Consider the following 24,982-nt stretch of genomic DNA (forward strand, 5'->3'; position numbering starts at 1 on the left):
ATAGTTGTCCCATTTGTGCTACTGAACACTAGATCTTATTCCATCTAGCTTTATTCTATAATTTTTTTACCTACTGGGATGTATAAAGATTGCAGGGTATCTTAGCTAATGTTTTATGACACATGTGCAATAACTATAAATGAGAAAATACTTTGCAAGAATGTTGTGTTTCCAGTTTAAAATATTTGGCCTTGACTGCTTTTATACCACATAGAGATAAGGTTATATTAATCCCTGCTGATTTCAAGATCAAAACTGATAACTTCAATCAAAACTAATTTCTCCTTCTACCATATTCCTATGGCATATTGTTACTCTACTATTGTGTTCATTAGATTTATGTGTATGTATGTCTCACTCCTATACTAGTTTAGAAACCTTGGAGGATAAGAATTGTCTCTTGTTCATCTTTGGAGAACACTTAACTCCTACAATGGTCCACTAGAGCTAGTAAAGTCTCAATAAATCTATTGAAATAAATTAAATCAAACTGTATTAATTGAGGCCATACATTTTTAAAAACAGGAGCTCTTTTTTTTTTTACTTGCATTGAGGCTCTTATTGATTAAACCATCATCAAAAACAACAATGAGTAAAAGTGTTCACTTTTCAAATCATGTTCAGATGCAACAAAATTCCCTTCATTTTTATTTTCTCTAACCTTATATCTTATAACCTTAAGCTATGCTTATTTTTTAAAGACTTGTAACATTCATTTGATGTGTTTAACTACCATGATGTAGATAAATCAACTGTGTTTCTGCTTTTCTTAACATGTATGATTTGAGCTCAGTAAAGAATCATGGTAAATATTTACATATTGTCACTCCTAAAAGATATATTTGATTCATTAGATATCTGATACTTTTCCAGTATTAGTAGACGTCAGAATTGTACTTGTAGACTTCAGAATTGCATTTATCTTTTCAAATAATTAGGGTCAGAAGTAGAGTTATTTAAAATGAGAAATCATCATGTAGGTATAGTATTTTGAGAGTAGAAACACAATGAAGAGAGCCAGCTTGAATTTTTATTTTGGTTTAAGCTGATATTTTTATGAATGCTTGTTATGTATGGTACAATCAGCACATAATATAATTTGCTCAGACTTATAATTGTCATAGTCTTCCTTCTTGCTTCATCAAGTTTATCAGTTTTGGTCTGTAAAGAAAGTTGTGTACTTAATTAGAAATTTGCCATATTCGTAGAAAACACTTTAAGTAATCTGTCAGGATGAGCATATGTGGGTATTGGAATCACTGTGCAATGTGGCAACTTAATTTATAAGATTATATTTTCAGATTGATACATGAATATATCCATTAATATACCCCAAGGAAACTCATTTATGTCATAGATGAATTAGAGATCCAGAAATCTAACCTAGAATTAAAAGATTGGCAAATAATAGTATAAACAGTACAAAATACACAGGTTAAGTATTTGGTCTTTATATGCTTAAAAAAGGTAACTGTCATTTTTTACTTTGTGAGATACGTTCAAATACAGTAGATTAGACTTAGTTGTGAAATTATCATAAAATGACTGATCATTTCACATGAAATGGTACTATAAAGTAAGACATTATTTATATAGACAAGAATACAGGACCATTGAGGCAAAAAAAAGTTAACTATCACTGATTTTTAAAATGTCACTTCTAGCTATTTAGCACAAAAAGTGAACGCTGTTAAATAGGGTGCCCAAGTTATGATCAAAAAGCGATCTGTTTAGTAATATTAACATCTTGCATTATCAAGTCTTACATTGAATTTCAAAGCACATTCACATATATTATCTCATTATCATTTGCTCTTCACTAGGTTGTTGGGTAGGATTAACACTTCCACTTTACACAAAAAGAAAAAGCTCACAAAGGTTGAGTTACTCATCTAAGATTTCATAACTAATGTGAGAAATCTAATGAAGCAATATATAAATCTTTTTAAAAAGTATAAATTTCATTATATAAGCTTGACTAATTTATTACAGATGAACAAATGAACTAACTGCCACTAAGGATGATAACAAAGAGATTAAGGTAAAACTGTAAAATAAGTTTGTCTCATTTTGTTTGTTCTTATATAGCAGAGAATTACATACTAGAGAACTGGAACCGTAGATTTTGCACCCGCGTGACTAAAGAAGCCACCAAAAAGAGAGGTATACACACACACACACACACACACACCCCTTTCTGATCTATTTTGTTCTGAAAATAAAAAACATACTGAATAAAATATGCTTTTTAAAAACATTATAAATTCACCCATTAGCTGGTAGGAAAGTGAGAATATTAAAATTCAAAAACTTAATTAAAAGCAGAAAAATATTGGTCTGCTCTTAAGATACTTTCCATACCAGATAACCTTGTGCTTCAGTTTTCACCTACTCACAGGTAAAGTGGTACAGGACAAAAATCCCAAAGACCACCCACAATTCGGAGTCTAATAGAATAAGCCCTCCCTCACCAAATAAAGTTGGAGCTCCCAAGTGTTTTACCCTTGGTATTAAGTGTGAACAAGGAATAGACATATACATTCAGGGGACTAGAAAGAGAACTTGCTGGTTTTGAAGAATCATGCTAAGTAGAAGAAAAAAAACTACATTTCCCTTGATAATTTATAGCAATAACATTGCCCTCATATGGCTTTGCAGCCTACATTTTGTACTACCAGAGTGGTCCAAAGAACATCATGTTTAGAGTTTAATTAAAATTGTTCCTAATTGGTAATGCTCCAATATGCCTAGAAGAATCAATCCCAAAACAATTTTTGGAAGGATAAGAGGTTAAAAGAGATGGATATTAGTATACAAATATCAGAATTTTAGAAGAAGAAGAAAGGGAGAATGAAGCAAAGGCAATATGTAAAGAGACAATTACTGATATTTTCCCCAAACTGATAAAAGACAATATTCTACAGATTCAGATATTCTAATGAGTCCCAAGCATGGTAATTAAAGAAAATATACAATGCATCTGCAGAATTCAGTCTATAAAAAATGTAAATTATATGAAAAAGCAAAGCATATAGATGAAGAGACTTATAAGAGACTTATAAGTATATTAACCAATTATAAAGAATGTTATTTGATGCTGATTCAAACAAACAGTCTAATATGGTTTGAATATTTGTCCCTTCCAAATCTTATGTTGAAATGTGACCTCTAGTATTGGAGCTGGGGCCTAGTGGGAGGTATTGCATCATGGAGGCTGATCCCTTATGAATGGCTTAGCATTATCCTCTTGGTGATGAGTGAGTTCTTCCTCAATGAGTTCATATGAGAACTGGTTATTTAAAAAAATGTTTCACCTTCTCCCATCTCTCTCATGCCTGCTTTTGCCATGTGATACCACCTGCTCTTCCTTTGCCTTCCACCATGATTGTAAGTTTCCTGAAGCCCTCACCAGAAGCAGATGCTGGAGCCATGCTTGTACAGCCTGCAGAACAGTGAGCCAATTAAAACTCTTTTCTTTATATATTATCCAGACTCAGGTATTTCTTTATAGCAATGCAAGAATGGGCTAACACATAGTTTAAGAGAGAAAAATGCACATTTCAAAGACTATCTGAATAACTCTATGATTGTATATTTAATCATATTAAGAAGTTATTATTAAAATTTGGGGGTATGAAAACACTAACATGGTTATGTTTTTATAAAAGAGTTTTTATCTCTTAGAGATACTTCTTAATTTTTTCTTGGAAAAAGCAATGCCTGGAATTTGCTTCAAAATAATCTGAGGATTCAGAAGTAGAGATGGCCATAATTATAGATAAAACAAGACTAACTGTGAGTAGATACATATTGTAATGGGATGAGGTGTATGCATGAGAATTAATTAAACTGTGATTTCTACTTTATCAAAATATAAATAAAATTGTTAAAAGAAATATAAAACTAGACAGCAGAGTGAAACTTCAGAACACTCACCTTCCTAAAAAAAAAAAAAATAGATCATTTAAAAGCAGTCAAAAAAAGACAGATTATTTAAAAAAAGACAGCTAACTTCTCAACAGTAAATATAAAAGCCAGAAGATTTTAGAATAATGTTTTCAATGTGTTGTGAGGAAATAACTCAGCTAAATTTGCATGTTCAATGAAACTCTCTCAAAAACAAGGGGAAATAAAGATAGATGTAGGCACAAAATAAATAGTTTGCAACAAAAGATTCTATAGTAAATTTTAAGGAATGCAGTTTTAGACAAAAGAGAAATAATCCCAAGTAAATATTATAAGTATGAGGGTAAATCTACATGAAATTGAAAATAAAACTGACTGAAACTAAAATAATGATATTTTTCATGACTTTTCTAAGGGGATCAGCAAATGAGTTATAATTAAAATACATAAAATCAAATGCATATGTTAGGCATTATCATAAGTAAGGACTTTTAAGGATCTTGTTACTGATCAGGAGGATAAAGAAATATCATTTTTTACATTAATAAGTTAAGTATACATTTAAAAAATTCTAGGGTAACCACTAAAGAATAGAAGAAGAAAAGAGAATGTAAGCTAGTAAGAAAAAAATAGTGAAAATTATTAAATCTAAAAAGACAGAAAATGAACACTAAAAGGAAGACAAAATATAAAAGTTTATGGTAGATATATACTCATATATGTAAATAACATGCAGTTATGTAGGACATAACAACATTCTAGTCAATGATGAAATACATATACCACAATGTTCCTATAAAATTATAATACTGTGCTTCTACTGTATTTCTATGTTTAGATATGTATAGATGCACAAATACTTACCATTGTGTGACAACTGCCTGCAGTATCCAGTTTAGTAACATGCTATACAAGTTTCTATGCCATATAGCCTATGTGTATAGCAAGCTATGACATCTAGGTTTGTGTAAGTACGGTCTTTTATGTTCATACAATAAAATTGCCTAAAGATGCACTTCTCAAAAAGTATTCTTATTATGAAGTGATATGCTATAAATGTAAAAGGTGTAACTACTTAAAAGAAAATATTCAGTTTATATGGGACTCTTTCAGAGAACCACATACAAGGGCTTCTATATAAGAACAAAAGCATAGAGAAATCTTAAAAGGAAATGGATGAGAAAAGAGTTACACAAGGAAAATATTAGTCTAAAAAAAATGCAGCTATGTTAATATTAGCCAGACTACACACTAATGAAAATATATTAGCGGAAATAAAAGAGCATCAAATTATTAAAATGTAAAATGTAATTTACAGAAAAAATATGATAATTCTAAACTTGCATGACTTACTGCATAACATAAAACATAGGAAGCAAAAATAGACAAAATTTCAGGATAAATCAAAACATCCACTATCATAATGGGAGGTGATAATAATGTTTCTTTAAGCAAGATATCAGCGAACTATGCCACACAGGCCAAACGTTGTCTGTTGCCTCTTATTGTAAATAAAGATTTACTGCAAATCAGGCATATCCATTTATTTAAGTATTATCTATGACTTCTTTCATGTTATGATGACATAGATAAGTAGTCATAAAAGAGACCGTAGGTCTAAAACGTTTATAATCCGATCCTGTTGAGAGAAAAAAATGCCAACCCTGATTTAAAGTTAGATGTTATCCAGTAGGATGAAAACAAATCAGTAAGAATATGTAAAAGATTTTAAAAACAATAATGAGACATTTAATAAATATACAGAGAGGTTTCCACCCAATAGATTCAAGATACATATTATTTTCACAAAAGCTGATTCCAACATAAAGTGTATATGGGGCCATAAAGTAAGTATCAAACAATGGGTACTCATGGACTTCAAGATGGCAATCATTAACACTGGAAACTTCTAATGTAATCACCCAACAGATACTTCCTGCCATTTCATCAAAAAAATATTCACTGATACTGTAGCATTGCAATAGAGAAAAACTTAAATTGACATGAGGCTGGCCCAAGCTGGAGAACTGGAGTTATCACTCAAATTAATCTTCCTGAAGGTTTGGAGGTTAAAGTTTTATGGACAATTTGGGGAACAGGGGCTAGCAAATGGATGGTACTGATTGGTTGGGAATGAAATGTTAGGGGTGTGAAAAATGTTTCTTGTGTGCTGAGTCTGCCTCTGGGTGGGACCACCAGATCAGTTGAGAAATGAGTCATGAGTCTGGGCGGAATCAGTCTGAAATATATCCTCAAAAAAACAATCTTAGGTTCTACAATAGTGATGTTATCTATAGGAGCAATTGTGGAAGTCACAAATCTTGTGACCTCTGGCCACATGACTCCTAAAGAGTAAGGAATTATAAAAACTACACCTGTACCTTAGCAGAGTTCAGGTTTCTCCCATAATCCTATGTGGTAGCCTTTCATTAATCTTACAAAAATGATTTTCAGTCCCTGGGCAAGAAGGGGGTTAGTTTTAAGGAAGAACTAATATCATCTTTACTTTCATGGTTAAACTATAAACTAACTTCTTTCCACAGTTAGGTTAGCCTATGCCCAGGAATGAGCAAGGACAGTTGGGAAGTCAGAAGCAAGATGGAACAAGCTGCATCAGATTTCCCTTACTGCTATAATTTTAAAAACACAGTCTCAGAAGAACAGTAAGGGAGGGACACAAGGGTTGAAAAACTAACTGTTGTGTACTATGGTCAGTATCTGGGTGATGGAATAAATCATACTCCAAATTTCAGCATCATATAATATGCCCAGATAAGAAAGCTGCAGAGGTATCCTCTAAATCTAAAATAATATTTGAAATTATAAAAAGGATAAATTTCAAAGAACTCAGTGACAAAAATGTTATTTTCTGACAATGACACAATTACTGAGAAATAAACAACAAAGAAGAATTCAGAAAAAAATTGTTAACACTTTTATGTAACTCATGAGTTGAAGAAGTAATCTAAAATAATTTAAAATAAAATAAAAATATCAACTGTCAAAACTAATTGGGTGAAATTAAAACAGTATTTGGAATAAAATGTATAGATTTTATGTATAATCCAAAATAAAATATTATAGACTTATGCTAAGAATCCAATGAAAACCATTAAAGTCAAGTCAAAAACAAATGAAATCTAAAGAAATAGAGGAAACAAAAAAAAAACCAGATAGCAGAACTTAATAAATTAGAAGATTAAAAAATGGAGTAGATAGGACCAAATAGTCACAAGTTTATTTAAAAAACAAACTAATAAAATCGACAAATCACTGATCAACAAGACAGGACAGACAGCAAAAATAAACAATATTATGAAAGGAAAAGGCTACAAGTTTGCAGATACAGAGATTAAAAATATTAGAGTAAATTATGCACAATTTTAAGTTTTAAAGTATTATATATAATGCATCAGTTTGTAGAAAATTATATCATACCAAAACAGACTCAAAAAGAAATAGTAAGGTAATAACAACAACAACAAAACGATGAAGTAGGAAGTTACACAAAATTTCTCCTCCATATAATTAATGAGAACACTAGCAAAAATTGACAAAATTAACATTTTTAAAACTCTGAAAATTATTCAACGACTTGCAGCTATCTGGGGAACATTTATTTCCATCAGCTCTTCTAGGGCCTTGAAAATCAACAGCCTGCCATTATGATAAAAAACAGCAGCCTGACAGCTAACAGAGGAGACAGAGAGGGAGTGAAGCACTTTTAAAAACACATTCCAAGGGATATATTATTATTTGATCCATCTGATAGTTTCCTGGAAGATTCTCTCTACTCAAAAAGGCTCTTATATTTTACATGATTCAGAGCTCACCCATTACAAGCACTTTTTCCCTGACATCTTTCTCAGGAACAATCAGAGGCAATTGTTAAACATCATGGTTGCCTAAGGCTGTAGGTAAGAGTTGGGGAAAACAATAATCTAATCAAAAAGCTTTAAAAAGGCAGATAACACATTAAATGCTTATAATGAGTTTGTTTTGTTTTTGGGTTTTGTTTTGTTTTGTTTTTTGTTTGTTCGGTTGGTTGTTTGTTTGTTTTGTGGGACATGGTTTCACTCTCATCATCCAGGCTAGAATGTAATGCTATGATCTTGGCTCAATAAAACCTCTGCCTCCTGGGCTCAGGCTAAGTCAGACATGTAAACATCCTTGCTGAGAACACATAAACAGAGACACTTTACGAAGACTGGAAGACTAATTGATTCTGGGAATTTAATGTATCTCTGCCCAATCATTAAATGACTGTTAAGCTAACTAAATAAGACTTCAGTGACCACACATGACAAAGAATACAGGCTTTACAAAATTAGCTTTAAAGAGTAACTAAATAAAAACTAATAACAAAAATGAACAAAAAACTGTAAAAACAAAACCTGGGGAAAGTGGCAATCTGATTTTCATAATTGCCATATTTTTGTTTAACTATGAAAATGCTTTGATAGAAGTGAACATGTAGCAAGAAGAACAGCAAGTGCATGCACAGTAAGACATGGCTATCAGAACAGATTGTGAGTGAACAAATAATTCATACTGCTTTTGCCCTTCACCCAGCAACAGAAGGCTCTAGTTACTAGGTGCAACTAGAAGTGAACCTCCTCCCTAGTTCACTTCTCAAATTCTCCCTCCTCCTCAGCCATGGCATCCTGGTACTGTTGGTACTCAGACACCAGGTTGTTCATGTTGCTCTCAGCCTCAATGAACTCTATTTCATCCATGCTCTCATTCACATGTGGGTTCAGGAAGGCCTTGCACCTAAACATGGCTGTGAACTGCTCTGAAATGCACCTGAACAACTCCTGGATAGTAATGTTATTGCCAGTGAAGGTGGTGGGCATTTTTAACCTTGGTGGTAAGATGTCACAGATGGCTATTTTCACACTGTGGGGGATCCAATCAGCAAAGTAGCTGCTGTGCTTGTTTTGGATGTTAAGCATTTGCTCATCTGCTTCCTTCATGGCCATGCAGCCCCTGAAAATGACAGCCACCACTAGGTAACAGCCATGGTGAAGGTTGCAGGCAGCCATCATGTTCTTGGTGCCAAATAACTGCTGGGTGAACTCAGTCATTGTCAAGGCTCAATACTGCTGGCTGCCCCAGCTGGTCAGTGAGGCAAAGCCAGGCAAGAAGAAGTACAGGTGGGAAAATGGGACTACACTCATGAACAGTTTCTGCAGTCAGCATTTAGCTGGCCAGGGAAGTGCAGGCAGGTGGTGACTCTAGTCATAGCAGCAGAAACCAGGTGGTTCAGATCACTGTAGGGGGGTGTGGGCAGCTTTGGGATTTTGAAGCAGATGTCATGGGGAGCTTCATCATAAAGGCATAAAGTCTCATATGTGTTTTCTATGAACTGGTGGACTGACAGGGTGGCACTATAGGGTTCCACAACCATGTCTAACACTTTGGACAAAGGCAGTACACTGAATGTGTTTATGATCTTATATGGGTACTCCTCCTGGATCTTGCTGATGAGAAGGGTACTCAACTCAGACCTAGTTCCTCAACTTAGGGAGTGGGTCAGCTGAAAACCCTGCAGGCAGTCACAGCTCTTAGCCTCCTTCATCACAATGTCCATCATCAACTCCACCAGCTATTTAAAATGTCCAGTTTTCAAACAAAAATCATGAGACATGCACAGAAATAATGTGGCATGGCACATACACAGAGAAATTTAAAGTCAATAGAAACTGTCTCCACACAAGCCCATAGGTCAGACTAACTAGAAAAGACTTAATTGAACTACTTTAAAAATATTCAAGAAGAAAAAAGGAAAGTCTAAAAGCTAAAGGAATGTTTGTGAACAATATCTTACCAAATAGAGAAAGTCAGTAATGAGAAATTACATACAAAAATATATTCAAATAGAAATTCTGGAGCTTATATCTATAATAACTTAAAAATTACTAGAGAGAATCAACAACATATTTAAGAAACTAGAAGAAATAATAATAACCAATGAATCTGAAGATAGATCAATTCATATTATGCACTCTGAGGAATAAAAAGAAAAAGCAATGAAGAAAAATGAACACATCACAGACCTATGGTGCATATTCAAAATGCTAGAGAAAAAATACAGTCAATAAACAATCATATATCCAGAAAACTATCTTTGAGAAAAAAAAAAAAAAAAAGAACTGATGACATTTTCCAAATAAACAAAGACTGAGAGAAGCCTTCACTAGAAAACCTACCCTTCAAAAAATACTAAAGGGATTTCCTTAGATTTAAATGAAAGAACAGTAGGCAGTAATTAAAACCAACATAAAGAAATAAAAGGTTCCAGTAAGAGCAACTCTGCGGATAAATATTGAAGACAGTTTAAATGTATTTTTTATTTGTAATATTTTTCTACTCCTAATTTCAAAGACAATTGCATAAGGTACTAATTATGAATTTGTTCTGTGGTACAGACAATGTATAAGAAGATAATTTTTATGTTAATAGCAGTACAAAGGAGGGAAAGATAATGATATTTTCTATGATCTGAATGTTTGTGTACCCCCAAAATTCATATCTTAAAATTGTCACCCCCAAGGTGATGGTATTAGGAGGGGTTAGAAGGAAAAGCCTTTAGAAGGTAGTTAGATAATGACAGCAGAGCATTCATGAATGGGAACAGTATCTGTATAAAGAAGGCCCAAGAGAGCTGTCTTACCTCTTCCACCATGTGAGGAGATTGTGAAAAGACACCACCTATGAATGTGAAAATCGGCCCTCAACAGACACTGTATTTGCTGGCACCTTGATATTGAATTTTTGAGCTTCTACAATTGTGATTAATAAATTTCTGTTGTTTATAACCCACCCAGTTTATGGTACTACGTTACAGCAGCCTGAATGGACTAAACAGACAATTGGTATTGAAAGTAGGGTGCTAGTATAACAAACACCTAAAAATGTGGAAATGGCTGTGGTATTGGATAAGGGGTAGAAGCTAGAAGAGTATGTGGTACATGCTAAAACAAAAAATCCTACATTGCTGTGAATAGATCATTAAGGTATATTCTAGTAAGAGCCTAGAAAAAAACTAGAAGAGCTAGAATGAAAAATCTCAAATTTCTTAGAGAATATTTAAATAGTCACAAACAGTGTTCACAGAAATATGAACACTAAAGGCTATTCTAATGATGTTAATCAGAAATGATGAACATATTGCTGACAATCGGAGAAAAGTATATCTTTGTTACAAAGAAGCAAAGAACATGACTGAATTGTGTTTCTGTCCAGGTGTTTTGTGGAAGGTAGAAACTTTGAGAGATGAAATTTGATATTTGACCGAGGACAGTCATAAGTAAAATGTTGAGGGTGTGGCTTTTCTCGATTGCCACTAGAAAATTTAAGAAGAGAAAAATAACTTAAAGATGAATTTATTAATCAAAAGGGAAGCAGAATGTATATAATTGAAAAATTATCAATCTGTTTATATGGTAAAAAAAATGAGAAAGCATGTTAAGGAAAAAACACTAAAGGTTTGGTCAAATGATCATTTGATAAGATCAGTCACCCATCTAAACAGAATCTAAGCTCTCTTTTCAAAGACAAAGGAAGAATAACCCAAAAGACAATTTGGAAATTGTCAGGGCTGCCACTCCCATCACAGGTTCACAGTGCATAAGTCCTAAAAAGTATGGGGCCACTATAAAGAATTTCCTTTAGGGCAATGCCCAGAGGAGCTGTGGGAGTGGGAATGTTCTCATAGCCCCAGACTAATAGAGCCATTATCATGTGATCTCAGCCTCAGAGAATAGCAAGCATGTATGTCAGGTACAGACGTGTGCCATGAAGATGGGGGTCACTGCAAAGAACTGCTAAGAGAATAGGACCTAGACACAAAGTTGCCTTGGAGGCAAGGTTGTCCAAAGCAGTAGGCCCAAGGCCACTGTCCCAGTGTGTCTGGAAGGCAGGACTCACACTAGTTGATTTGGAAGATGAAACCAGAGTCCCCGTAGTCCAAGAGGGTATAACATCAAGTCAAAGAAGTTGGTTCTCAAGACTTAAGATTTAATGTTGTTTGACTTTTGGTTTCAGGCTTACTTGAGACCTGTTATCTCCTTCTTTTTTCTCATTTCTCCCTTGTGGAATGGGAATGTATATCCTATGCCTGTCTCACCATTATATTTTTGAAGCACATAACTTTTTTTTTCCATTTCAGAAAAGTTAAAAAGTTCCTCCACAGCTGGAGGAAAATTTGCTGCAGGATCAATTGTATCTTTAGTGTCACATATATCTGATTTAGATGATATGTAGATGAGACTGTGAAGTTTATACTTTTGAGTTAATGCCAGAACTAGTTAAAACTTTTGGGGCTCCTTGGATGGAGTAGATGTGTTTTTTATGTAAGAAGGACATGTAATTTGTGAGGGGTAATGGTGGTATGCTATGTTCTGAAAGTTTTTGTTCTCCCAAAACTTATATGTTGAACTTCTAACCCCCTAGGATATACTATTAGAAGTTGTGGTTTGGGAAGGTGATTAGGTCACAAGGGTGGAGCCCTCATGGATGGGAATAGGGCCTTAATAATAGAGGCCTAAGAGAGACTCTACTGTGTCTTCTACTACGTGAGGACGTAGCAAGAATGCACTCTCTATCAGACAGAAAGCAGGCCCTCGCCAGACACTGAATCTGCTGATACCTTGGTATTTGACTTCTCAGCCTCTGGAACTGTGACAGATAAATTTTGACTGTTTTTAAGCTACTCAGTGTATGGTATTTTGTTATAAAAGCCCAAATGGACTAACACAAAGCTGTATAGAGGTAAAGTTTTTGTATATAATTGAAATTAAGTTGTCATTAACCTAGACCAGATTGTTACTAAATCAAATGCTAATTATAAGTGGCAGGATATCCATATACTAAAACTCAAAAATATTAATTCTTCACAATACTAATTTCTTCCCAAAAGGGATCCATAGATTCAATTCAATCCCTATCAAAATATCAATGAGATTCTTCAGAGATAGAAAAAACAGTTCTAAAATATACAGTGGAACCACAAAAGACCCTAAATAAACAAAACAATCCTGAGCAAGAGAATGAAGTTGGAAGTATTTCATTACCTGACTTCAAAACATACTATTAAGCTATCATAACCAAAAGAGCAAGACACTGACATAAGAACAGATACATAGGCCAATGGAACAGCATAGAGAATCCAGAAATAAATCCACATATTTACAGTCCACTAACTTTCAACAAAATTCTGATGAGAACTAAGGGGTAACTTCAACTTCACCCTCTGAAGGTTCACTAAAAATCAACTGACTAAAGGCAGATTAATAGGAGAAGAGGCATACAAATGTATTTACGTCCATGAAAATCATACAAGAACTCAAAGAAGTGGCCAGATGGCCGAAGATTGTATACTATTTAGGTTACAGAATAAATGGAGGTTCACAGCATGACAAAACATATTATGGTGGCAAAACAGGTTATGAGAGGTGAAGAAGAAAAGACCTGGCTAGCAAAGATAAACTTACTATGTATATTAAACCTCACAGTTACCAACCCTAACAGAGAATAGATAGTAAATGTTTGTTTCAGACTTTTAATAGCATCAGAATCTCAGTAGATCTTTCCTAGATCTAGACAACAGAGAGCTTCAGAGAAAGCCTGGCTATATCAATGCAGATTTTTTTCTACTTATGCAAATTTCCCACACAAAAGACAGATTTTCAGGGCTACTTCTGTTGACAGGTCCTCTGAACATGCATCTCAAAATATATCAAAAAAGTATTTTGGGGGGTAAAATGTTTTGGTTTCCTTCAGGTACCAAGAACATTCCTTTGGGAAAGGGCACCCTCTTCAATAAACGGTGCTGAGAAAAGTAGATATCCATTACAGAAGAGTAAAACTACACCTATATCTCTCACCATCTACAAAAATCAACTCAAAATTGCTAACAGCTTAAACATAAATGGGAAACTATATTACGAATTGATGAAAACATGGAAGAAATGCTTCACAACATTGGTCTTGGCAAAGATTTTTAAAATAAAACCTCAAAAGTACAAGCAATAAAAGGTAATACAGACACATGTAACAATATCAGACTAAAACACTTCTGCACAGTAAAGAATACAATCAATAGAGTGAAGAGAAAACCAACACAATGGGAAAAATATTTGTAAACTTTGAGAAAAAAATAATATTTAGAATATGCAAGGATTCATATAACTCAACAACAAAACAACAAATAACCTAATTTTAAAATGGGCAAATGAGCTGAATAGACACTTTTTCAAAAAATGACATACAAATAACCAACAGGTATATGAAAAAATTTCAGTGTCACTAATTCTCAGGAAAATGCAAATCAGAGCCACAATGAAATATTATCCCACCTCAGTAAGAATGACTATCATCAAAAAGACAAAAAATAACAAATGCTGGTGAGGATGTGGAGAAAGGGGAACTCTTATATACTCTTGCTGGGAATATAAATTATGGAATACAGTATAAAGCTTTCTCAATAAACTAAAAATCGAACTACCACAGAATCCAGCAATCCCACTACTGGATATCTATCCAAAAGAAACAAAATCGATATATCAAAGAGATATCTACTATCCCATGTTCACGATGGCACTATTCACAATAGCCAAAATATGGAATCAACCTAACTCTCAATAAAAAGATGAACGAATCAAGAAAATTCTTATATACACACAATGGAATACTATTCAGCCACAAAAAGAATACAATTCTGCCATTTGTGACAACATGAATGAACCCGAAACAAATTATGTTAAATGATGTAAGCCAGGCACACAAAGACAAATACTGCATGATCTCACTCACGTGTGGAATCTAAAAAGTACTGATATCTGAAATAGAGAGTAGAATAATGGTTACTAGAGGCTAGGAAGTGTGTTGGAAAAAGGATAACCAGAGGTTGTTAAACAGAGACAAAATTACAGTTAGTTAGAAGTAATAAGTTCTAGTGTTCCATAGAACTACAGGGTAACTGTAATTAACAATTTATTGCATATTTTCCAATAGCTAGACAGCAAATTTTGAATGTTCCCAACCCAAATGAAAGATACGTATTTTAGATGAGAGATATGCTAATTGCCCTTATTTAATTATTACCTGTTTTATACAAGTATTTAAATATTACAATGTACCCCAGAAATATCAACAATTATTATGGTAAATTAAAAATATTACTCAGAGGAAAAAAAAGCTGAAAAATTACAGTAACAATAAAAGCTCTCAGGAGTCTAGTCCTGAAACGAAAAATCTGTTAAAGGCAGTTGGCTTCATTAAGTGCGTGTGAAAGATACAAAATGACTCAGGAAGTGTGGTTATCACAGTATAAGAGGATTTTTATTTTCTTCAAATAATATACATAGAAATAGATCATTCTATACATGATGATATTTTAATGCTATTGTTATCTTTTTGTATATATGTGGAAATGCAGTGCCAACTCAAAAGTAGGCTTATAAAAGAGAAACGAGGGCCGGGTGCGGTGACTCACCCCTGAAATCCCAGCACTTTGGGAGGTCGAGGCGGGCTGATCACGAGGTCAGGAGATCCAGACCATCCTGGCCAACATGGTGAAACCCCGTCTCTGCTAAAAATACAAAAATTAACTGGGCGTGGTGGCGCGAGCCTGTAATCCCAGCTACTCGGGAGCCTGAGGCAGAAGAATTGCTTGAACCAGGGCGTCAGAGGTTGCGGTGAACCCAGATGGCTCCACTGCACTCCAGCCTGGCGACAGAGGGAGACTCCTTCTCAAAAAAAAAAAAAAAAGAAAAAAAAAGAAAGAAAAGAAAAGAAAGAAGAGAGAGAGAGAGAAATGATTATGTGAACATGGAAATCTATTTCCTTAAGTTTGTGTGTGGGGGTGTGTATGAAGGTGAGTACCAACGTGTAAGAGATAAAATGAACATAAAAAATTTTCTGGGAAGAATAATGCAAGTAAGAGTTGCTTGAGACTTCTGAGAATATTGGATATTTAGCTGAAACAAAGAGATCAAATACATGATCCTCAGATTTTGTGCCCCCTCATTCATATATTTGCTTTGGTATTAGCAAATTAGCCTCAACTGCTTCCCAAGAGATATTAGAAGTCTGGAAAGGGATCATAGTTTGTGTAATCTCTAATATAATACTTGAGTTGTTTTGTTGTTATTTGTTTCTTTATTTGCAATTTAACTTACTTTGTGTTAGGTACTGTTCTAATCACTTGGAATACAAAATTGAGCTAAACAACCAAAGCTTCTGTCCTCATGCGGCTTAGATTCCAGGCCTAAAAGAATAAATACAACAAGAACCAGCAAAATCAATGAGTAAATTCCATAGTATATTTTAAGATGATAAATGCTGAAAACAAAAAAGTAAGAAAAAGTAATGCAGAAGGGTAAGGGAAATGCTAAATGCCGGGGGTGGAAATGTGAGTTAGGTTACAATTTTTAAAAGATTGAGTATTCTTCATTGAGAAGGAAATCGTTCAGCAAGACTCCCAAGGGAGATGAGGGTGTTAGCCATTCAGAGATCTAGGGAAAGAGAGTCCTTGACAAAGTGAACAATAGGTGCAAAAGCCTTAAGGCTAGAAATTACCTGGCATGTTGAAGGACCAAGAAGAAGGGCAATGTGCCTGGATCAGATTTGTTACTTTTCAGTAAGGAAAAAATGTATCTTCTTCTCATTGGTATAAAATACAAAGACATGTCTCTTTGTGAGAAGGCAAGACTGAAGAGAGCATCTATCATAAGGTAAAAATAATCTTATCACAGTCTTAACCCTATCAGAGGTAAACAAGACGAAATTTGTAGACAATTGGAAATAAAATGTGGTATTATATTTTTTGGTACATATTATAACTTTTAAAAATACAATCACCTTAATAGATGTAGAAAATTGCATTTAACAATATTGAACATATCTTCATGGCAAATATATCTTAGTAAAGTCAAATTACAAAGGATTTTCTTAATCCCTTAATGGGTATCTACAAATAACCTATAAGATATATTAATACCACATCTAGTAATAAAATGATGAGACCTTCTTCTGTTTAGATGAGGCATAAGAATATATATTATTGTGATTTTAATTCAGCCTTGCTCCGGAGGCTTTGGCCAATTACATATGAAAAGATGCTCACTACCAAATTCATGATCTGCCCACACCAAATATTTCCTTTTTCCTTTGTTAGGTCAATTATCTCAGTCAATTGTAGTAGCATCCTATTGCATAAGCTCAAATTTAGGTGTCATCCTTCACACCTTCCTTTTACTCACTCTCATATTCAGTCCATCACAAAGTCAGATTATTTATACCTAAATAAACATGTCTCATATCCATCTACTTTTCTACAACAACATGACCACTGTATTTCTCTTAGTTATTTCTTACCTGGACTAGCACAATAACATCTTAAATTGTCCAACAGCTAGCTGCATTGTTTGTTGACCCTTTTGTCAATGTGACTATTTAAAACACAAATCAAATGGTTAATGGATTTTCATTGCATTTAGGATGGAAAAAAAAAAAAAAAAATCCTGCAAGGTCTAGCCCTTAGATAGCTCTCCAGTCTCACCCTTCCCCTATCTTTTACAGTTATATCAATAGTGACTTTCTTTCATGCCATCTTACTTACCTCTCTCCTTCTTGACTTTACCTATGCTATTCCATGTGCCTAGAAGATCCTTCCTCTTTCATTAGTAAACTTCTACTCAACCTTCAAAAACTCACTTGCTGTCATAAATCTTCCCTGACTTTCTCTACTAGGTTGAATACCTAAAAAAGGATCTCATAGCACCATGTACCTCCCCTGCATAGCACCTATCACATATGCAATTTTATATGTTTATATGAATCCTTGATTAATGTCTACACTTTTTGTAGAATGCGTATTCCATAAAGGCAAAAGCTCTGTTTTACTTAACATCGTATTTTTTGCACCTAGCAATCCCTGACACCTAATCAGTATTTGAAAATATTTGTTGAACATATAAATGAATGAAGACATATAGAAGTTTTACGTACTCAAGACCATGGCAGACTATATCTTCCTTAAGAGCAGGAATGATGTACTTATCTGTATATTCATGGTGGCTTGGATTTTTTTTGGCATTTATTACTGCTTAATATATAATTGCTGCCTTTAGGAAAACAATCCCATGGCCCATCTCACAAGAATTGCAAATAATGCCTTTCTGTTAAGTCTTCATATGTAAAATTTTAAAAATGAATAAGGAAGAAAGAAGAGCAAATTAGCAACAAAGAAAATACCAGATAATTCACAGACTACCACAGTAATGTGGAAGGCAGAAATATTACTTACAGACACAGATTTCTACATATTTTAGTGAATAAAATATGCTCAATAAACATGCCAATTCTAATATTTCAACAAAATCTATTAAGTATATCCTCATAAGCATCACAGAGATTTTCTTAACAGGCGATTATTTTTGGTTCAAAAGAAGCAGCCTGAAAAATTTCTGTGCTATGAACATCGTCAATACCCGATTCTTAGCACCTACCAACTCTGTGCACACCAGCCAGACTTCCAGGAATTGTGACTGTTTGCCAAGAAATTTCTCTGGTCTCTGGAGTTCACTTTGCCAATATGTAGGGCAAGACAGACGTTCTGGAGAATTCACAGCCCCCAGGAGTAGCCCTTAACCAATTACTGGTGAGAGTTGGTAAATAAAAACCCCACCTGACCAAGTTACTTGAGCGGAGAAACAAATTTTAAGCTGGTTCTCCGGGCTCCCCTGTGCTATTGAGCTTAAATGATCATCATTGTAACTTGCTTCAAAGTGCATGCTTCATTGACTCTTTTCCAACATCTGTCTCATTTCTTCACTTTCTTACTAGAGCTTCTGGATATCCTAACTAAAATAAATTGCTTGTGTTTGCATCCTGGTCTCAGGATCTTTCTTTGGAAGAACCCAAAGTAAGATATTTTACTTGAAGATATGTTCAAAAAGCTTATAAATGACAAAGTTTTGCATCTCACTCCACCTCCAGAACAACCTAGAAAAGTGGATTTGAAAGACTAAAGATGTCAGAGAGCTACCAAGTCAGCCAGAACCTGAATAGCTATTAATAGCTATTATTATTTTCTGGTATTACTTTGTAATTCACTTAATCCTTTATCAAAATATCACTGACTATGTACTACACAATAGGTACTTTGCCAATTGTAGACTATAATATTGAATAAAAAGTGAATCTTTCTTTTAAGAAGTTTAGTGTCAGTTGAAAAGATAAATATGTAAGCAAATAATTAAAATAAATTAAATAATATTGGGCAGAGTATCTCTAGGGGATTGTGGGTACCCTGACTAAAGTATTTCTGAGACAGTGCTCAGAGGAGGTTTGATAGCACTTATGTTTGAATAGAGTTTTGTGAACTGAATGGTAATTTCCCAGGTGAAACAACTTAATCTACAGTTTTCAATGAAAGATATTTCTGTGTTTTATTATTGTAATACATAACAAATTCCTGAAATTCTACTGAATTCATGTCTGCAAAATAATAGAGAGTATTTAGCACAGTAACTTGTGCAAAACACATATAAGATTTACTAAAACAGAATTTATTATTTTTAAAATGACAGAAATGAGACGTGAATGCCAAACAAAGTAAGCCTATTTCATTGGGTGGAAAACATTAGGTAATCAATGTTAAAATAACTGATTAAATTAAACAATGAAACCTGCTACAACTGTCCAAGGATGCTATTCAGAGCATTGGATGGATCAGACACCAAGTGTTAGCAATATTTTAGCAGGCTTTTTTCTTAGAGACATTGAAGGAGATTGACATCCCTAGCTCACTGTCACATAAAGGAGGCTGTTTCAAGTCAATGTCCCCAAAATCTCTCTAGTTGGTGATATTTCTATCTACCTTGGGGACTATTAGTAAGAAGATTGTTATTATTACAGATTTTTAAATGTTTTTAATTTTTAACTGTTGTGGGTATATAGTAGGTACATATATTTATGGGTACGTGAGACGTTTTAATACAGGTATGCAATGTAAAATAAGCACATTACGGAGAACGAGGAATCCATGCCCTCAAGCGCTTATCCTTTGAGTTATAAACGATCCAGTTAAACTCTTTAAGTTATTTTAAAATGTATAATAAAATTATCATCGACTATGGTCACCCTCTTGTGCTACCAAAGTGTAGGTCTTATTCATTCTTTCTGGTTTTTTTGTACTCATTAACTATCCCCACCTCCCCAACCCACCCACCCACCTACGCTACCCTTCCCAGACTCTGGTAGCCATCCTTCTACTCTCTATGTCCAAGAGTTCAATTGTTTGATTTTTAGATCCCACAAAGAAGTGACGACATGTGATATCTGTCTTTCTGTGTCTGGTGTATTTTACTTAATGATCTTCAGTTCCATACATGTTGTTGCAAATGACAAAATCTCATTCTTTGTATGGCTGAATAGTACTCCATTGTGTATATGTATCACCTTTTCTTTATTATCTTTTGAAGGACACTTAGGTTGCTTCCAAATCTTAGCTATTGTAAACAGTGCTGCAACAAACATAGGAGTGCAGATTTCTCTTCAATATACTGATGTTTTTTCTTTTGGGTATACTCTCAGCAGTGGGATTAATGGATCATATGGCAGCTCAATTTTTACTTTTCTGAGGAACCTCCAAACTGTTCTATTGCTATAAAGATACCTGAAAACATGGAAGCAACTTTGGAAGGTGGTAACAGGCAAAGGTTGGAAGAATTTGGAGGACTCAGAAGACAGGAAGATGAGGGAAAGTTTGGAATTCTTTAGAGATTAGATAAACCATCTTGAACAAAATTCTGATATGTCCATAGTAATATGGACAGTGAAGTACAGGCTGATGAGGTCTCACATGAAAATGAGAAATATATTGGCAACTGAGGCAAAGGTCACCTTTGCTATGCCTTAGCCAAAAACTTGACTGTATTGTGTTTATACTCTAGCAATCTGTGGAAGTTTGAGCTTAAGAGTGATGACTTAGGGTGTCTGACAGAAAACAATTTCTAAGCAGCAAAGCTTTCAAGATGTGACCTCTCTGCTTCTGACAACCTATGCTCAGATGCTGGAGCAAAGAAATCACCTAAAGCTGGAACTTATATTTAAAACAAAAGTGGAACATACATGTTTGGAAAATTTGTAGCCTAGCCATGTGCTAGAAAAGAAAAGCCCATTTGCAGGGGAAGAATTCAAGCAGGATGTGGAGCAACCACTGGCTAGAAAAATTAGCATAATGCAGGTCCAAGTGCTAATATCCAAGATAACAGAAAAAAGGCCTAAAAGGCATTTCAGAGATTTTCAAGGCATTCTCTCCCATCACAGACCCAGAGGACTAAGAGGAAAGAATGGTTTCAAGGGCCAGGCCTGGGGTCCCACTGCCGTATGCAGCCTCAAGACACTACTTCCCATATCCTGGTTGCTCTGACTCTAGCCTCAGCTCAGAGTGTTCTAGATACAGCTCAGGCTGCCATCCAAGAGGTTACAAGCCATAAGTTTTGGTGGCTTTTATGTGGTGTTAAGCCTACACGGACACAGAATGCAAGAGTAAAGGAGGCTTGAAAACCTCCACCTAGATTTCAGAGGATGTATGGAAGTTTGGGTGCCCAGGCAGAAGCTGGCTGCTGGAGTAAAAACCCTACAGGGGGCAGGACGCAGTGGCTCATGCCTGTAATCCCAGCATTTTGGGAGGCCAGGATGGGCGGATCACAAGGTCAGGTGATTGAGACCATCCTGGCGAACATGGTGAAACTCCGTTTCTACTAAAAATACAAAAAATTAGCTGGGCGTGATGGCGGGCCCCTGTAGTTCCAGCTACTGGAGAGGCTGAGGCAGGAGAATGGTGTGAACCCGGGAGTTGGAGGTTGCAGTGAGCCCAGATTGCTTCACTGCATCTGCGCCATGACAGAGTTTGTGACTCTGTCTCAAAAAAAAAAAAAAAAAACCCTACAAGGAGCCTGTCCTAGGGCAGTGGCAAGGAAAATATGGGGTTGAATTCCCCACACAGAGTCCACAGTGGGCACTGCTTAATGGAGCTGTGGAAATGGGGCCACCACTAGTCCCAGAATGGTAGAATACCAAGCAGCTGCATCTTGAGCCCAGAAAAGCCAAGGTGCACTGAAATTCCAGGCCTATTAGGAAGAAGCATGTGCTGCATCCTGCAAAGCCACAGAGGCAGAACTTCCCAGGGCCTTGGGAACCCACCATTTGCACCAGTGTGCCTTGGATGCACGACGTGGTGGAGTCAAAAGGAGATTATTTTGGAGCTTTAAGATTTAATGCCTCCCCTGCTGGGTTTCAGACTTTTGTGAGGCCAATTTCTCCCCAAATTATTTTTGATCTTACAGGGTAATAGGTAGAAGGAACTTGAATCTCAGATAAGAGTTTTGACTTTGGGGGTTTTGAGTTTGGGCTGAAACAAGTTAGGACTTTGTAGGACTATTGAGAAGAAGTGATTGTATTTTGCAAAGTGTGAAGAACAAGCCTGAAACTTGGTAGCTCCACTGGGTGGCTAGATTCAGAAAAGAAGTAGTAGTCACTACAGAAAGCTAGCAGTTACAGCCCTCACCCAGCTGTCATGCAGACAAAAAGATTGGTCTCACCCTTATTTTGCCCACTCCAAAAGCACTAAGTTTGTTTCTAGGCAGTGGGTGAGCAGGACTGAGAACTTGCCCCAGTCTGCCAGCCTCTGAGCTGTGAAAGCAAGCAAAGCTTGGCTTCTGTGCTGTGTTAAGCTCTCAGGAAACCACATCCCAAGGAAAAGAGGGAAATCACTACATCAAGGAAACACCACATAGAAAAAAAAAATTCTGAACAGCAGCCCTTGAGTCCCAGTTCTTCCCTGTGACATAGTCTATACCCAAATGAAACAGAACCAGAAAAAGCATTCTGGTAATATGACCAAAAAAAAAGGTTTTTTTGACACCCCCAAAAGATCACATTAACTCTCCAGCAATGGATTCCAATCAAGAAGAAATCCCCGAATTGCCAGGAAAAGATTTCAGAAGATCAATTATTAAGCTAATCAAGGAGGTACAGGATACAAAGGGAAAAATCTTCAGTGAAATGTATAGTATAAATAAAAATCAATCACAACTACTGGAAATAAAGAACACAGAGAAATGCAAAATATGCTAGAAATTCTCAGCGATAGAATTGAACAAGCAGAAGAAGGAACTTCAGAGCTCAAAGACAAGGTTGTCAATATAGCCCAATCCAACAAAGACAAAGAAAAAAAGTTTAAAAAAATGAACAAAATTTTCAAGAAGTTTGGGATTATGTTAAACAACCAAACCTAAGAATAACTGGTGTTCTGAGGAAGAAGATAAATCTCAATGTTTGGAAAAGATATTTGAGGGAATAATTGGGGAAATCTTCCCTGGCCTTGCTAGAGATCTAGACATCCAAACACAAGAAATTCAAAGAATACCTGGAAAATTTATCTCAAATACATCATCATCTAGGGACATAGTAATCAGGTTATACAAAGTCAAGATGAAGAAAAGAATCTTAAGAGCTGTGAGGCAAAAGCACCAGGTAACTTATAAAATAAACTATCAAATTAGCAGCAGATTTATCAGCAGTAACCCTACAAGCTAGAAGAGATTGGGGCCCTATCTTCAGCTTCCTTAAGCAAAACAATTATCAGCCAAGAATTTTGTATCCATTGAAACTAAGCTTCATAAATGAAGGAAAGATACAGTCTTTTTCAGACAAATAAATGCTGCAAGAATTCACCACTATTAAGCCAGAACTATGAGAACTGCTAAAAGGAGCTCTAAATCTTGAAACAAATTCTCAAAATACACAAAAATGGAATCTCATTAAAACATAAATATCACAGGAACAATAAAACAAAAAGACAATAAGGAAATAAAAAAGAAGCAAGATATTCAGGCAACAAATAGCATGACGAATAGAATGGTATTTCACATCTCAATATTAATGTTGAATTTAAATGGCCTAAATGCTCCATACTAAAAAATACAATAAAAACTAGCCAGGCAAGGTGGTGGGTGCCTGTAGTCCCAGCTACTCGAGAGGCTGAGGCAGGAGAATGGCATAAACTCGGGAGGCAGAACTTGCAGTGAGCCAAGATCTGGCCACTGCACTCCAGCCTGGGTGACAGAGCGAGACTCTGTCTCAAAAAAAAAAAAAAAAAGATACAGAATAACAGAATGGATAAGAATTCACCAACCAAGTATCTTCTGTCTTCAAGAGACTCATCTAATACATAACTCACATAAACTTAAGGTAAAGAGGTGGAAAATGATATTCCTTGCAAACGGACACCAAAGGCAAGCAGAAGTAGTGATTCTTATATCACACAAAACAAACTTTAAAGCAGACAGTAGTTTAAAAAGACAAAGAGGGACATTATATAATGATAAAAGGACTAGTACAACAAGAAAATATCACAATTCTAAATAGTATGCACCTAACACTGGAAGTCCAAAATTTGTAAAACAATTGCTATTAGACCTAAGAAATGAGATAGACAGATACACAGTAATAGTGGGAGACTTTAATACTTCACTGATAGCACTAGACAGGTCTTCAAGACAGAAAGTCAACAAAAGAACAGTGAACTGAAATTATACCATAGAACAAATGGACTTAATAGATATGTATGAAACATTCTACCCCAAACTGCAGAATATACACTTTATTCATCAGCATATGAAATATTCTCCAAGATAGACCATATGATAGTCTGCAAAACAAGTTTCAGTAAATAAAAAAAAATAATAAAAATTATGTCAAGTATTCTCTGAGATCGCAGTGGAAGAAAATTAGAAATCAACTCCAAAAAGAACCTTCAAAACCAAGCAAATACATGGAAATTAAATATCCTGCACTTGAATGGTCTTTGGATCAACAACGAAATCAAGATGTACATTTAAAAATTATTTGAACTGAATGGTAATAGTGATACAACCTATCAAAACCTCTAGGATGCAGCAAAAGCAGCCCTAAGAGAAAAGTTTAGAGCATCAAATGCCTACATCAAAAAGTTTGAAAAAGCACAAATAGGCAATCTAAGGTCATACCTCATGGAACT

At 35.1% G+C, this 24,982-nt stretch overlaps 1 pseudogene; it reads right to left on the reverse strand.

Moving 5' to 3' along the window:
* Positions 1-7,312: 7,312 nt before the first annotated feature.
* On the reverse strand, positions 7,313-10,017 carry LOC101017849 (annotated as a pseudogene).
* Between the last annotated feature and the right edge of the window lie 14,965 nt (positions 10,018-24,982).

Source organism: Papio anubis, chromosome X, assembly GCF_008728515.1.
Source record: "Papio anubis isolate 15944 chromosome X, Panubis1.0, whole genome shotgun sequence".
In the NCBI taxonomy this organism is placed as follows: Eukaryota; Metazoa; Chordata; class Mammalia; order Primates; family Cercopithecidae; genus Papio; species Papio anubis.